The sequence below is a fragment of the Chlamydotis macqueenii genome, chromosome 4 (genome assembly GCF_036417535.1).
Source record: "Chlamydotis macqueenii isolate bChlMac1 chromosome 4, bChlMac1.mat, whole genome shotgun sequence".
Taxonomy (NCBI): Eukaryota; Metazoa; Chordata; class Aves; order Otidiformes; family Otididae; genus Chlamydotis; species Chlamydotis macqueenii.
In genome coordinates, this window is record NC_141559.1 from 80,683,627 (window position 1) to 80,697,696 (window position 14,070).

At 43.8% G+C, this 14,070-nt stretch overlaps 1 protein-coding gene and 1 long non-coding RNA gene across 3 annotated transcripts in view; one reads left to right on the plus strand and one right to left on the minus strand.

Annotated features, from left to right (window-relative positions):
* CTNNA2 (catenin alpha 2) overlaps positions 1 to 12,083 on the minus strand; it is a 495,930-nt gene extending 483,847 nt beyond the window's left edge. The window contains exon 1 of the mRNA XM_086747020.1: positions 12,015 to 12,083. The gene's annotated coding sequence lies outside the window, so the exon portion shown is untranslated. The remainder of the gene's footprint in view (positions 1 to 12,014) is intronic.
* A 238-nt stretch (positions 12,084 to 12,321) lies between these two features.
* The window catches only part of LOC147601042 (uncharacterized), a 28,566-nt gene continuing 26,817 nt past the window's right edge, over positions 12,322 to 14,070 (plus strand). The window contains exons 1-2 of one of the 2 annotated variants that reach the window (XR_015258559.1): positions 12,955 to 13,087; positions 13,188 to 13,294. This is a non-coding gene — a long non-coding RNA (uncharacterized LOC147601042). Of the gene's footprint in view, positions 12,434 to 12,954; positions 13,088 to 13,187; positions 13,295 to 14,070 lie in introns of those variants that run through there. The other variant, XR_015258560.1, reaches the window with a different exon arrangement.

The following is a 14,070-nucleotide window of genomic DNA, read 5'->3' on the forward strand; positions in this document are numbered from 1 at the left end:
ACTCAAAATCTTAGAATCATAGAATCATAGAACGGTTTGGGTTGGAAGGGACCTTCAAAGCCCACCCAGTCCAACCCCCCTGCAAGGAGCAGGGACATCCCCGACTAGATCAAGTTGCTCAGAGCCCCGACCAACCTGGATCTTGGAGATCCAGGTTCAAACTCCCAGTTCAGACCACTGATTTCAAGCACACTTGAGGTGAGTTTAAACTCCAACATCTTATTTCTTTGGGGAACGTGGCTTTCAGTTCTTCTTTAGAAGCTGTTTCCCTTGTGTAATCAGATAGTAATCACTCTGATCCACCCATGTCCTAATCATTACAGAGTCCATCTCGCTCATGCCCTGTTTCAAGTAATACCTAATTATTGTGGATTAGCTGCCAAGGGTCGATCAGGAGAGGCCTTAGCCATCACAAGGCCTGCAGCATCCTTAGTGTACAACAAATCTTTCTTCTGGATATCATGGGAACAGAACGAACCTCACCATCTCCAACACTTTTATGGTGCAGAGAATGTGAAAATAAGAGATTCCAATTTTTACATCATCGCGGAAAACTGATTTTAAAAAGAAAATAAATAGCCACCTCTAGTGTTTCGCCTTCCTCCTAACTGATCTTTTTATGGAAAACCATCCAAGAAGCTGGGGTATGTAATTTTTTTTGTTTGTTTCTTTTGGCTGACTGTCAACCACCCAGCAAAAATAAACTCATTAAGCTGACAGGAGACCTGAATACCCTCACGTTGTCAGTGCATCTCAGCATCATCCTCGTAAACCCAAAAGCCATAAAGCAATTAAAACAAAGTTAAGCTGACTCCACCCTTAGGATGCAACAAAGTTATGAAGGATCTGTCAATCTGAAGTCAGTCTCTCCCAACATCTGAGCTAAAGGGTACAACTTCAGCGCCTGTCAAGCCAGAAAGGTCCTAAAACGAGCAGCAACCAAGGAGAACACAGAGTGTGAAGCCTCAAAAAAGCAGCTACATTTGTGTCATCATTACAGCTCTCAGCCTAATTTTGTTTGCAAGCTGGCTATTTTTGCATCCAAACCATACTGCTTTTCACGTGTTGAATCTGTCCACGCATCTAGGATTTTCTCCCGCTGCCACCAAATTTGTAGCTTGCTGAATGGATACCCATCTCGCATGAAGGCTGGGAACCAGGGATTCTACTTAAAACAAAAAAAAAAAAAAAAAAAAAAAAACAAAAAGTCACCATGCCTACTATGGTCACACAGCTTTCTCAGCTACTTCAAGGCATTAATTCTGAAGGTTTTTTGGCCATGTTTGCACAACAGGTATGCTTCCATATTACTGTCATGTAAATTAGGTTATGCTGCAGCATTTGAGATCACCTGGGACCATACGATGCCTCTGAGCAGCATTCCAAGATGACTCCATAAGAATCATAGAATCACGGACTGGTTTGGGTTGGAAGGGACCTTCAAAGGCCATCCAGTCCAACCCCCCTGCAAGGAGCAGGGACATCTCCAACCAGATCAGGTTGCTCAGAGCCCCGTCCAGCCTGGCCTGGAATGTTTCCAGGGATGGGGCATCCACCACCTCTCTGGGCAATCTGTTCCAGTGTCCCACCACCCTCATTATAAAAAATTTCTTCCTTATGTCCAGTCTGAATCTACTTCCGTCTATTTTAAAACCATTACCCCTTGTCCTATCACTACAGGCCCTACTGAAGAGTTTCTCCCCATTTTTCCTGTAGGCCCACTTTAGGCACTGGAAGGCCGCTCTAAGGTCTCCCTAGAGCCTTCTCTTCTCCAGGCTGAAGAGTCCCAACTCTCTCAGCCTGTGCTCTAGCCCTCTGATCATCTTCATGGCCCTCCTGGACCCTCTCCAACTTGTCCATGTCCTTCTTATGTTAGAAGCTCCAGAACTGGACACAGTACTCCAAGTGGGGTCTCAAAGAAGGAAACGTCACACGAAGGAAATTATAATTAAATATATTAAATATAATAAAAACTAATAATAAAATGCTATTTCTTACCCTGCCAACTGAAGGTAAATATTGAGCGTAGATACCCCTTATATTTTCTGGTTCGTAGGCTGAATTTGTAAACAAAAATACTGTTGATAGTTAGAGCAAGGCAAGCCGAAATGTATTTGTAAGGCTGTAGAAAATGTTCTGGAAATGCACTTATGTTATTTAGAAGATGAGGAAAGCACGCAGGGGACTGGTAATATTTATATAAGGTTTGTTACTGGTTTTCACAGACACAGACCATCCTGCTCAGGACTCACGTCCTGACTGCTCTTCAGCACCCATACAGCTCCATTACTCTGATCTGCACTGACCCCGTATTCCCTGGGCTCAGACCTGAATGCAAGGGTTTGAATTTGAGTATAAAAGGAAAAAAAAAAAACTTTGTTCAAGGGTGCAATTTGGAGTGCAAAAGCAGGTAAAAGCATCCAGGGATCCAACGTGCTGGCTGCCGTAGCCATACACCGAATTCTCCCACAGCCACGCAAGTAAAATTAAATCATAACATAGCAACAGTTTCTCTCTCTCTCTTTTTATTTTTTTTTCAAATGTTCCTTTTCTTGCTAGATATCAGATGTGACCCAGAAACAATATTTAGCAAGTCCAAAAGTCCAAAACATTTTGTCGGCTGAATGAAATAGGCTGGAATTTTAAGGAAAGCCTGGGCAGCCCACCCAAGTACAAGCGACAGCTTTGCGTGCCGCTCAGCCCTCTCACTGGTGCTCCCAGCCGCCTAGAAAATTTGTTTGAATCTATTTATTCCTATTCTACCCCTACACAGCCTCATTCTCCTTCATTCACAGGCTTCCTCACCGTTTATTTTTCTTAGAAGTATTTTTGTGTAGCATCTAAGCACTGGAAATGTAGATGACAGGGATAATAGATGCGTTTAAAAATAGACAAGGCAGCTGTAATTCTGAATTTGAATTTCTGACTCGATTATAGTAAGCACTCAAGACTATTTGTGTAAGAACTAGCAATGAGTTCTTACGCTGCAATAAAAATACATGGATCTCTCTCACTTTGACCCCAAACAAAAGAAAACTGGGTAACAAATGGCAGTGGTTTCTTTGTTCTTTCTTTGCAATTCCATAACTTCATTTTAAAGATTCACCTGGGGATTTCAATTGCAAGAAGTAAATTAACCGTCTTTCCTATATTTTACAAACAGAAAAACTATTCTCCTCCTTCCAGATGTAATCTGCTAAATTATTTCAAACAGGACTGCTAATGCTGATGGGTGATAGTCTACTCTTAATCAATAACAGGAAAAATAAATGGCAATTGTTTAACGCCCAGCTTGGCTACGTGCAAGCACCGCTGGCCCTGAAGACAGAGGTATTTTTTGATCCTCATCTGTAAAAAAGCAGAAGAGAGATGCTCAAAACATGCATCCTTCCTACTCTGGATGGTTCTCGCTTGACATTTTAGTTGCTCTCTGTTTTATACCGTTCCTTGAAAGGCTGCACGGTCTTTTGTTACCTAAACAGTCAATATTTGTAGCCATTGGGTAAACATTTTTTAAAATTTTTGATAAATTCTCTATCAAAATCAAGCACAAATGATACAATTTATTTTACTGAAATATTCTGGCACAATTTTAAAAAGTTAGAATTCTGGCACAATTTTAAAAAGTTATAATTCAACCTTTTTCTATTTTGGTAAAAACAGAAATAACCATTTTCATGATAGGACTTTTTTAGGAAAAAAAAAACAAAAAGTCACTGGCTTCTATATTCAAAGTTTCTCAATAAATATGGTGGCAAATACTAAAGCGACTGCAGCTTTTGCTTCCAGGAGTTCAAGCAGATCTAGTCATCTTAACAGGAAATACCTATTATGTTTCTTTTATCTAACAAAATAATCAGATGTTCGAGTACCCAACAGGGGCCATAAACAAATTTCACCCCCGTGCATTAGCCCCACCTTGCTTACAGATGCAATATGGCATCCAGTGGGGACAGGTGATGGTCAGGTACGAACTCACATGAATTAACCCTGGGTAACTTCTCACAGTGGATCACAGCATCATAGAATGGTTTGGGTTGGAAGGGACCTTCAAAGGCCATCCAGTCCAATCCCCCTGCAAGGAGCAGGGACATCTCCAACCTGGCCTGGAATGTTTCCAGGGATGGGGCATCCACCACCTCTCTGGGAAACATGTTCCAGTGTCCCACCACCTTCAGTGTAAAAAAATTTTTCCTAATAGCCAATCTAAATCTAGCTCCCTCTATTTTGAAACCATCACCCCTCGTCCTGTCACACCAGGCCCTGCTGAAGACCCTCTCTCCATCTTTCCTGTGGCCCCTTTTAGGCACTGGAAGGCCGCTCTAAGGTCTCCCCGGAGCCTCCTCTTCTCCAGGCTGAACAGCCCCAGCTCTCTCAGCCTGGCTTCATATTTTATATCAGAAAGAGAGACCACTCCATAAATGTTCAAGGAAGACAATATTTAATGACAGAGGACATCACCTCTATTCTTAGTTATCTTCCTTAACTTAATTATTCTCTATTTATTTATATTCATTAACTTATTTATTATAATCTCTAAATTGACTCAAAAGTTACAGAACACTCAAGAGGGCATCTTTATTAGACCAAGCCACAAAAAATAAAATGTTTTTCCACAGACAGCAAAGGAGGAAAAACAAATCTCATCAGATAAATAAACCTGCCTCAGATTATTTGAGCAAGTTAAAACTGCAAATAATTTTTATGCCTCTTTTCAAGAGGTTTTATTAATGTTTGTTAATATGGTTCCTTTGGAAAGGATACAAATATTCCTACCAATATCCTGATATTACATTAGAAATAAAACCGGCGCTTATTAAAATTTTGTAGCAGTATTTCTACTCCATAATCTGACTTGAAAGTCAAAACTTCAGGAAGAGGTCTTCTGGAGTTTCTTTTGATGTTAGGGAAGATTTAGAGAACTGATAAAAGCGGTTTTCTCAGCTCTGCGCAGGACGGACATAGTTTCTGCATTTAAAATATGAGGAACAAAATATTTCCAATTGATCCATTTCTAACAAGTGAAATCTAGAGAATGGAGAGATTTATCTGCCCCTGCTGTGCTGAATGGGCTTTAATGGAGAATTTCCATAAAGACATCAATGGAATATAGAGAGTGGCTTTTGTTAGTAAACAATAGAGTATTAAAAATTAAAGTTGATTAGTTTAGAAAAGGACAAACTGATTAATCCACTTACAGGAAGCCTTAAGTAACTTAAAAGCCTAAGTCCCATTTGCAGAAGTCACTCAGGCAAGTTGGAGCCTGGCCTGACTGAAACCACCTCTACTTTCTACTTATAAAAGTGTATTCAGAATTTAAGTTCCACTTACATTCAAATTTTCTTCTGTTCTAATATTCTTGTCTATTTTAAACATAATGTAACATTTACGTGTTTTTAAAATGCACAGCTTCAAAGACAAGGACAAGTACACAGGAGAGAGAAATGTCACGTAATAATTATTTACCACCGGTGACAACAAGAGATTGGACTGCCTATAAAAATAGCTTTTGAATACTCTGCGTACAGAGATTCTTTTGTATAACTTCAAAATCTACTATTTTTCTTACCTCTCAAATGAAAACCCTGTGAGATGTTCTTACTGTTACAGGATTCAGCTTCACTTAACTGAATAATTCTCGTTACTGAAGGAGCCTGAAAAATTGGGCAGTCTCTCTCTGCAGCGATATTGAAAATGTTTCTCTGCTGTTCTCAGTACTGGAATACTAATGCAAGGGGTGATGTGACTGAGAAGTGGAGCTAGCCAAAAAAATATTCCAAAGGAAAAAAAAAAAAAACCCAAGTCGCTCTTAGAGAATGCTGATTCAGCAGAGTTGAAGTACTTCAAGGAAAGGTGCGCTTTGTCAACCCATCCAATGAAAAACTATTGAAAGCTTCCCCCCTGCTCCAAATAAAGCCCAAATGCTTTTTCTGATGATAGGGTATGAAATTTGAAACAAAATATGTGTATTGGGGGTTGGTGGAGAGTGGTGATATTCCTACTTGGGGAAATAGAAAAGATGCGGAGAGACCCTTTAGCAGGGCCTGTTGTGACAGGATGAGGGGCAACGGTTTCAAAATAGAGTGAGGTAGATTCAGATTAAATATTATGAAAATTTTTTATACACTGAGGGTTGTAGAACACTGGAACAGATTGCCCAGAGAGGTGGTGGATGCCCCATCCCTAGAAACGTTCAAGGCCAGGTTGGCCGGGGCCCTGAGCAACCTGATCTGGTTGGAGATGTCCCTGCTCCTTGCAGGGGGGTTGGACTGGATGACCCTTGAAGGTCCCTTCCAACCCAAACCATTCTATGATTCTAAATAATTTTCATTTTTGCTGGAAGTTTTAAACTTCACCACCTTGTTCCAATGGAAAGTAAAATACTATTCCCAAAGACAAGGATTTTCCATAACATGAAAATCCTGACTTTCCATCAAGTCTACTGGTAAGTGATGCTCACAACAAGTTCATTTCCTAGGGCAGCTGATGTTTTGTTATGTAAATAGGACTTCAACATATCTTACTGTTTGAAAGCTTTCAAGAATGTCTTCCTATATACAACCATTGTTTGGAACCCCATACCTTAGTACTCTCTGAATGGTTCATGTATGATGTTGAGGAAACCATTTAGAAAACTGAGATGTAGCACTTTTATCCAGAAACCTGAGACAAAATTCATTTGCATCCATAGAGTGCTGAGCCTCCCCAAATAAAGACTCACTGCAATACTGTTCTCACTCTTTGAGCTATATTTAGATGTATTATGAATTCCCATCAGATAATAAGAAGTTGAATACAAGAATAACTTAGTTGTTAACCACTTCTTTCAATAGGTCAAAACTTTATTTTTGTTCCTTGTAGTCATGTCTTCAACTTATTTCTTACAGCAGTCTTAAGCAGTTTTGTCTCTTTAGCTTCCAACAGTGCTCAAGGCATGCTAGACTTTGAGGCAGTTTGATCACAGGCAGGTTCACGGTGCTGTTGACACAGCTGGAGGACCTTACCCATCACTAATGGAGATCCACAGAGGAACTGGAGTCTTGGCCACCTCTGTTTCCTGCAGGAGCCTGCTGTGTTGGAAGCCGTGCCTTGGGAAAGTTCTCTCGCTGGTCAAGTGATACACTTCATTGTTTATCTAATTCCTCAAGAAAGTTTATCCTAACAAATATTATGTTTATACAAAATAAACAAGTTTATTTTAGTCAAGAAGCAGCTCTTAGTTAGCCTCTAATACACAACTTTCTTTTTGTCGCTTTCATCTTCCCCTCCAATCCTGTTCTTTTTAAATCTTCTCCATGCATCCTACCCCAAATTAGCTTTAAAGGAATAATTTCTACAGACTTGGGGCACAAAAACTCCAATCAAGTTTTGACCTAATATGCTACTGTAATTACTATTAGTTTAATGTTGTTATTCTTTATTCCTGTATGCCTGCCCTTAATATTTCCAGCTACGTATTGCATTGTTGTGGCTTCCAGTGCCTAAAGAGGGCTGATAAGAAGGATGAGGAGAAACTCTTTAGCAGGGCCTGCTGTGATAGGACTACGGGTAATGGTTTTAAAATAGAAGGAGGTACATTTAGAGTCAACATAAGAAAGACGTTTTTTACACTGAGGGTTGTAGAACACTGGAACAGGTTGCCCAGAGAGGTGGTGGATGCCCCATCCCTGGAAACATTCCAGGCCAGGTTGGCCGGAGCTCTGAGCAACCTGATCTGGTTGGAGATGTCCCTGCTCCTTGCAGGGTGGTTGGACTGGATGGCCTTTAAAGGTCTCTTCCAGCCTAAACCATTCTCTGATTCTATGATTATTTATTTCTGTACACTTGTCCTTCATACTTCCACTACCATTTGGTATGATGCCGAAAGTCAAAGTATGTCCTATGCTTTATGCTGCCTATAAACAAAGTATGGAGAAAATAAGTAAAGAGCTTAGCTTTCTTTAGCCAAGCCCTGAAACATGCTATATTAAAAGCAAGAGCCTACTCTGCTCTGAAACGTAATAAATTGTATGGCTGTGTCACTGTACACAGAAAAAAAAAAAAAATTAAAAAATCTCACACTGGCATGTTCAGACAGCATGTCGTACCTAGAAGGCATTGTCATAACTATTACAATTTGGCAGCAAAATAGATTTCAATAAATACTGCTATAAGAAGTAAGAAGCCCTACACAACAAGAAAAAAAAAAGCATTAAGGGATAACAAATTACACACTTTTTGAATCAGTAAGTGTAAAAAGTTGATAGGTGAGAACGAAGACATTTCTCAGCAACAGGAAGAAAAGGAGGGGGAGGATTTGTAAGAGCAAAAGAAATCTTAGCCCTCACCCAGGTGTGCTACTGAACAGGCACTCCGACCTACACTAAAAGTAGAAAAGAGCAAACACATTCAATAAGTAATTTGGTGTTTGCAAAGAAGTGGGATGATTTGCTCGTACCTCCTGAGAACGACGAATTACAAGTACAACGTTAAAGCAATATTGCTTTGCAACAAACATTTTTAGTCAGCAGGACCAAAGATCACCATGGAAGAGGATTCTCACAGAAGCGTCCAAGGAGATGTCTATTCCACCAACAGGAATTCCTAGCAATTCTGGAAATCCCGGGGAAATTTCAGAAGTCTGAATGAACTGTACTGCGACAACCACACTCTAAAAGAGCTGAGCTACTGAGGCAGCATTTAGAGCTGTAGGAGGAACGATAAATAATAATTTTTAAAAATGATATGAGATTCAACTGATACATCAGAGCTATATAACAAATAATACAAAGTAATGAAAATAGATGTTCTTACATTAATCTGGTTTTATTCTTTGATATAATTGACACTTCCACTTCCACTACCTGTATGCATGTGTAAACTTTTACGGCACTTGGAGTAGTATTCTATGACAGCCCTATGACAAAACACCGCCAATTAAACAGGTTAAGAACTGTTAAGTGACATCTCAAAAAGAAAAAGAAAAAAAAACCTTTAGAGAAGACTGCATTACAACACAACACAGAAGAACATGGAGTTCCCCAAAGGTGGAGCCACTGCCACAAAACACTTTTTCAAATATTTGTAAGTCTACACGACCAATCTTGCCAAAATTTGCACAAGCTATAAATTGATGGAATGCAACAGAACTGAGATAAACCAGTTACAAAAAGTGATCAGGAGTGTTTGGTACAGTCAACCTACACTAGAAACAAAATTTTTTTTAAAAAAAAGCCATGTACCAAGTTATAAAGCGACGATCAAGAAACACATGCTTGTCTACAGAACGATGAACTCCTGTGGAAGGACACAGTCCTGCGAAGGGTTTGGCACAGGGAGCGTACCCAGTGAAAAGGAGATCAAAATGCAGTGCTGCAGGTGAAGGGTTAATATGTAAATGTGATGTATAAACAGGAGAGTAACACTAGAGTGGTAATGTTTAAACTCACAAAACACTCTTGAGCCAAGGCACCGGCATGCTGCATCCAGCTCACGTCTTCACAAAAATGCTGAAAAAGTGGATTTGGAAAAAAAGCCGCAGAAACTGAGGTGTAAGGAAAATGTATGCTGTGATAAATTTAAAGTATTTCAGTCCACTTTTTTTTTTTTTTTTCCCAAATAGAAAAGGGAGGGATTACTAGGTTACAGCAGGTAAATGCCTCCATGGTAAGAAAATACTTTGAGTTCTTTAGCATTGTGGAGAAAGGCACATCAGTAACCAGGGACTGGAAGCTGAAGCCAAACAACTTAATAAACACCAGATTCTCTACCTCTTACTGTCTTCGGACCAAAATTCCAATTTCTCTGGAAAATACGTTTCAGCCAAATGCAAGTTATTGGACTCAAAAGGAACTGGATAAAATCCAACTGGTTATAATAGCCAAGGGGTCAGAGCAGAAGATCTAATTGCTTCCTTTGGCTTTAAAGTTGTGGTTTTCAGTGGTTCAAAGCATTCCAGCAGTACCATACCCGACCAACACTAATATTAAAAAACAAGCCTTCCGAAATCTGCATAAATGAGAGTTGCATTTCATGGTAGGGGCTCAAGTGACGCTTGGAGCTTTCCCGTGGAGGCTTTTGTCATCCACAGAGCCCATTAACGGAATTACAGCTACCGCGTACGCAGCTGAGGTGGTATTTCTGTGACAATGATTTACACCACTGAGCGCAAAAGTTCATCCTTCAGGTCAGTACTTTTTCTCCTCTAGAAGGAATTCTGTTCGACCTGGAGTATAAAAAGCCTGGTACAATAAATAGTATCAGTCACAGACGCTATAGGTAAAAAGGAAAACCCAGCAGTGTTGTAAAAGCCACCAAGCCAATATGATCTGTTGTTCGCATCAGCAGAGATCATTTAAGACCACCTCTAATTATGCTCCTTATTTACCTTATCCTCCAAAACACGCAGCACTCGCTGCAATCTTGACAAGTTGACAGAATTAACATTTCTTAGAGAACACATGCCAGGATAGCGTACAGCATGCGCGTGTTTATATTATTCAGGCTGAGAGAGTTTTGCTGTAGTATCGGCAGCTATGGTATCTACAGATTTCTAAAATAACAGGGGTCTTGAAACATATCTATCCAGATGAAGTACAAACAAACTTCTAATCCAACAAACAGAAGCTTGAAAAGGCTGAAATTATGAGAAGCGTGCGAACAATCAAGTAAATGTTCTGCCACTGCACAACCGATGAAGGGAGAAACACAACCACCAGCTGATCATTGCAACCGAGGGAGCATCACCTTAAGAAGAAAACAGGCATCGCACACAACCGGCGAGACACGAGGGAGCGCGTTCACCCCTCCGATCGACGGAGAAGCAGGTGCGTGCTCCCTACTCCTCAGGCTACATCGCACCGTAAATACGTAAAAGTTGCTTTCCCGAACCCACGGGGTACAGATGCTCCCCTAAGCATCCACAACGCCAACTCCCAAACGGGCAAGGCAGCCAGGGAAGTCTGGCAGCAGCCACGCTGCTCCCCACCACCACCACGTCAAAGCAAAAAAACTTCTTCCACTCCAGAAACCGTGCAACGAGACGCTTTGGCCGTCGCCTTTCAGCCACCGTCCACGCAGCTTTTCACCATCCCCAGCGCGCTCCACGTAAAGACAAAGCCGCGTTTTAAACTTTGACTCTTTGCCACCGGAGCAAATCCTTTGACGGGAGCTGGTACCTTTCGGGCTGGATTCCGGCTGGGACGCGAAAGCGGGTGATTCGAAAGGTCTCACACCCTGGAAGAGGCCTAGAGGGAAGGGATGGAGGAAGCCGCTTTCTGCCGGCGCCCACCGCCCCCTCCCCAGCGCACAGCACCGCTCCCCGCGCCCCTTCCCCAGCTGAGACAATCGGAGCAGCAGCGACTGGAAATTACAGAGACGCGCAGTGGATGGATAAAAGGGAGGAAGAAACCTCTGATGCCTGAAGAAAGGAGAATAATTTATTTAAAAAAAAAAATTAAAAAGACTTATAATAATACAGAGCTAGGTTTCACCTCGAAGTGATGCTGGGTATATAGATGAATGAGTGAAACAACACACCTTTGACCCTTCCTTTTCTTCCCTAAATATAATCCCCCTCTTCCCATAATACACACATCACAAAATGACCATTAATTCAAATCCATTCTTTAAAGGAGGGGGGATTATCCCTGTCTGTGACCGACCCTGTCTCTTTCCCTCTTTCACTGGCTGAGAATTAAAATTGCATTTTAAAAAAAGGAAAAAGAGGAAAAAAAAAAGAAAACCAGACATGATTGTTATTTCTGGTGGGTGTGAAATGTGGGCACGGGGAGAAGGAGTCTGGGGGATGGGGAGGAGTGGAGAAAGGTGGCTTAGGAGAGAAGAGAAGAAAAGAAAGGAGGACCAGGAAACACAAGGAAGGATGAGGGGAAGGAGGATAAGGAAAGGAGGAGGATAAGGAAAGGAGGAGGATAAGGAAAGGAGGATGAAAGGAAGGAGCTGGGGCGGGGGAAGGGAAGGATGAAAGGGAGGAAGGGATGAGGGGAAGAAAGGAGGATGCTTTGCCCCGGCCTCACCTCAGCTCGGTGGGTGGGGGTGGGAGAATCTCTCGCCGCTGCCGCCGCCTCCTCCTCCTCCGCCGCCGCTGCCGCCGCCTCCTCCTCCTCCTCCTCCCCAGCAAACGACGGTAACCGGCTGCGCGGCGCGGCTCCCCTCACACAGCGCCCGGCCCCCCGCCGCCGCCGCCGCCGCCGCCTCCCGCCGCCGGCCCGAGCCGCGCTCGCTGGGCTCTGAGGGGACCCGGCCGCCGCCGCCAGCCTCCCCGCGGCAGCCACTAGGGGAGGAGGCAGCGCGCCTGCGCCGCCGCCGCCGCCGCCGCCGGGCGCGGGGAGCTGCCCGCCGAGGGGGTGACGAGGCGGGGCGGGGGGGGGGGAGGCCTGGCTACCGGTCCCGGCGGAGCGGGTCCTCAGGCCGGTCGCCTCAGTGCGCAGTTGCTGTGAGTATGGAAACGGCGTTACCAAGCGGCCGGGAGAAGGAGGGAGGGAAGGAGAGGGCGGCGCGGAGGAGGAGGAGGAGGAGAAATGGGGCTGGGGGTGTGCGGGGCCTGCGGGAGGCGCCCCGGGGGCTGCGGGGTGGTGGCTGCTGGCTGGGCCGGGGTCAGGCCGGTAAGGCCTGGAATAGCGGGGAGGTGAGGCGAGGGCAGGCCGGGAGCGGAGGTGGGGGCACCCCGGCAGGCCGGGAGCTGCGGGGCTCGGCGGCGATGCGGGTGGCGACCCTGTCCGGCGGGGCCAGGTGCGGTTCAGTGGCCGTGGCGTGTCCATGTTGTGCGGGGGGTAAGGCAGAGCGGGCCGGGGGGCAGCTGCAATGTGCCTGGCAACGAGGGCTTCGCGAGTGCAGCCCTAGGATGTGACAGGAGGGGCCGGCGGACAAAGAGCCGAGGGGGGTGTTTCGGTGGGTTTATTTGCGAAATGATCTCTCGGGCTGCTTCAGATCCCGCACAGGGGGAAGACAAGTGCTGTGTGCGTGTGCCATCCAGGCCGACTGCCAGAACTTCGGTTCTCCTGTTCTCTTGCACTGCAAAAACTTGGCTTACAGCTTTCCTGTTACTTGGGTGGTGTACAGCCCTACGTTTTCTGCACCAAATCTCAGGGTTTGTCCCTCTCTCCAAAGCCTTCTTTTTTTTCCATTACATCGCTTATATTGCTAATCTTACCGAGTTTAAGCTTTTTTTTTTTTTCACAACGCTACAGCACCTTCTTCTGCTATTTATTTTGGATGGAACATGCTGCCACCATCCTGCTCCAAAATCGCTGAGCCTGAAGTCCCGTAAGCCCCAGTGCTGGAGGATCCCTGTGGAGTAGGTGTCGCTGAAGGGACTTTGCGATTTTGAGGCAGTGTGAATCCCACTTAGGTGCTGTTGATCCACTCATCCTTCGCACTTCTTGTGGCATCCATCTGCTTTGCCAACTTCTACGTAAAGTCACACGCAACAAGGAGGGGAGGGGGATGAATCCTTCCACACTTTTACTTTTTCTTGCCTGTTTTAGGCTTGGAGGGAACTTGCCAAAACAGTTTCCTTGCCTCAGGCTGTAAGGGGATGATGTTAGTAGTACAGGTATCTATCAAACCTGAAATAGAGGCAGCAGTTGCCAGTCTTCTCTCTTCCGCAGCCTGACAAAAATATTGTCAGGATCTACATTCATTTTTTACAATGAAAAAGTAAGGAAGGGAGCTGAATTTGAACCTTAATTCCCTTTATCAAGGCACAACAGAGTTCAGAGGAGAGTTTGAAGCACAGGAAACAATTTATAGAATCATAGAATCATAGAATGGTTAGAGTTGGAAGGGACCTTCAAAGGCCATCTAGTTCAAACCCCTGCAAGGAGCAGGGACATCTCCAGCCAGATCAGGTTGCTCAGAGCCTCATCCAGCCTGGCCTTGAATGTTTCCAGGGATGGGGCTTCTACCACCTCTCTGGGCAACCTGTGCCAGTGTTCTATAACTTGCATTGTAAAAATTTTTTCCCTAATATCCAATCTAAATCTACCCCCCACTTGCCCTTTCTTAGGCAAGAACTCATTTATATATGAATTTTAATATGGTCAGATTCATCATGCCACATACTTGGTACAG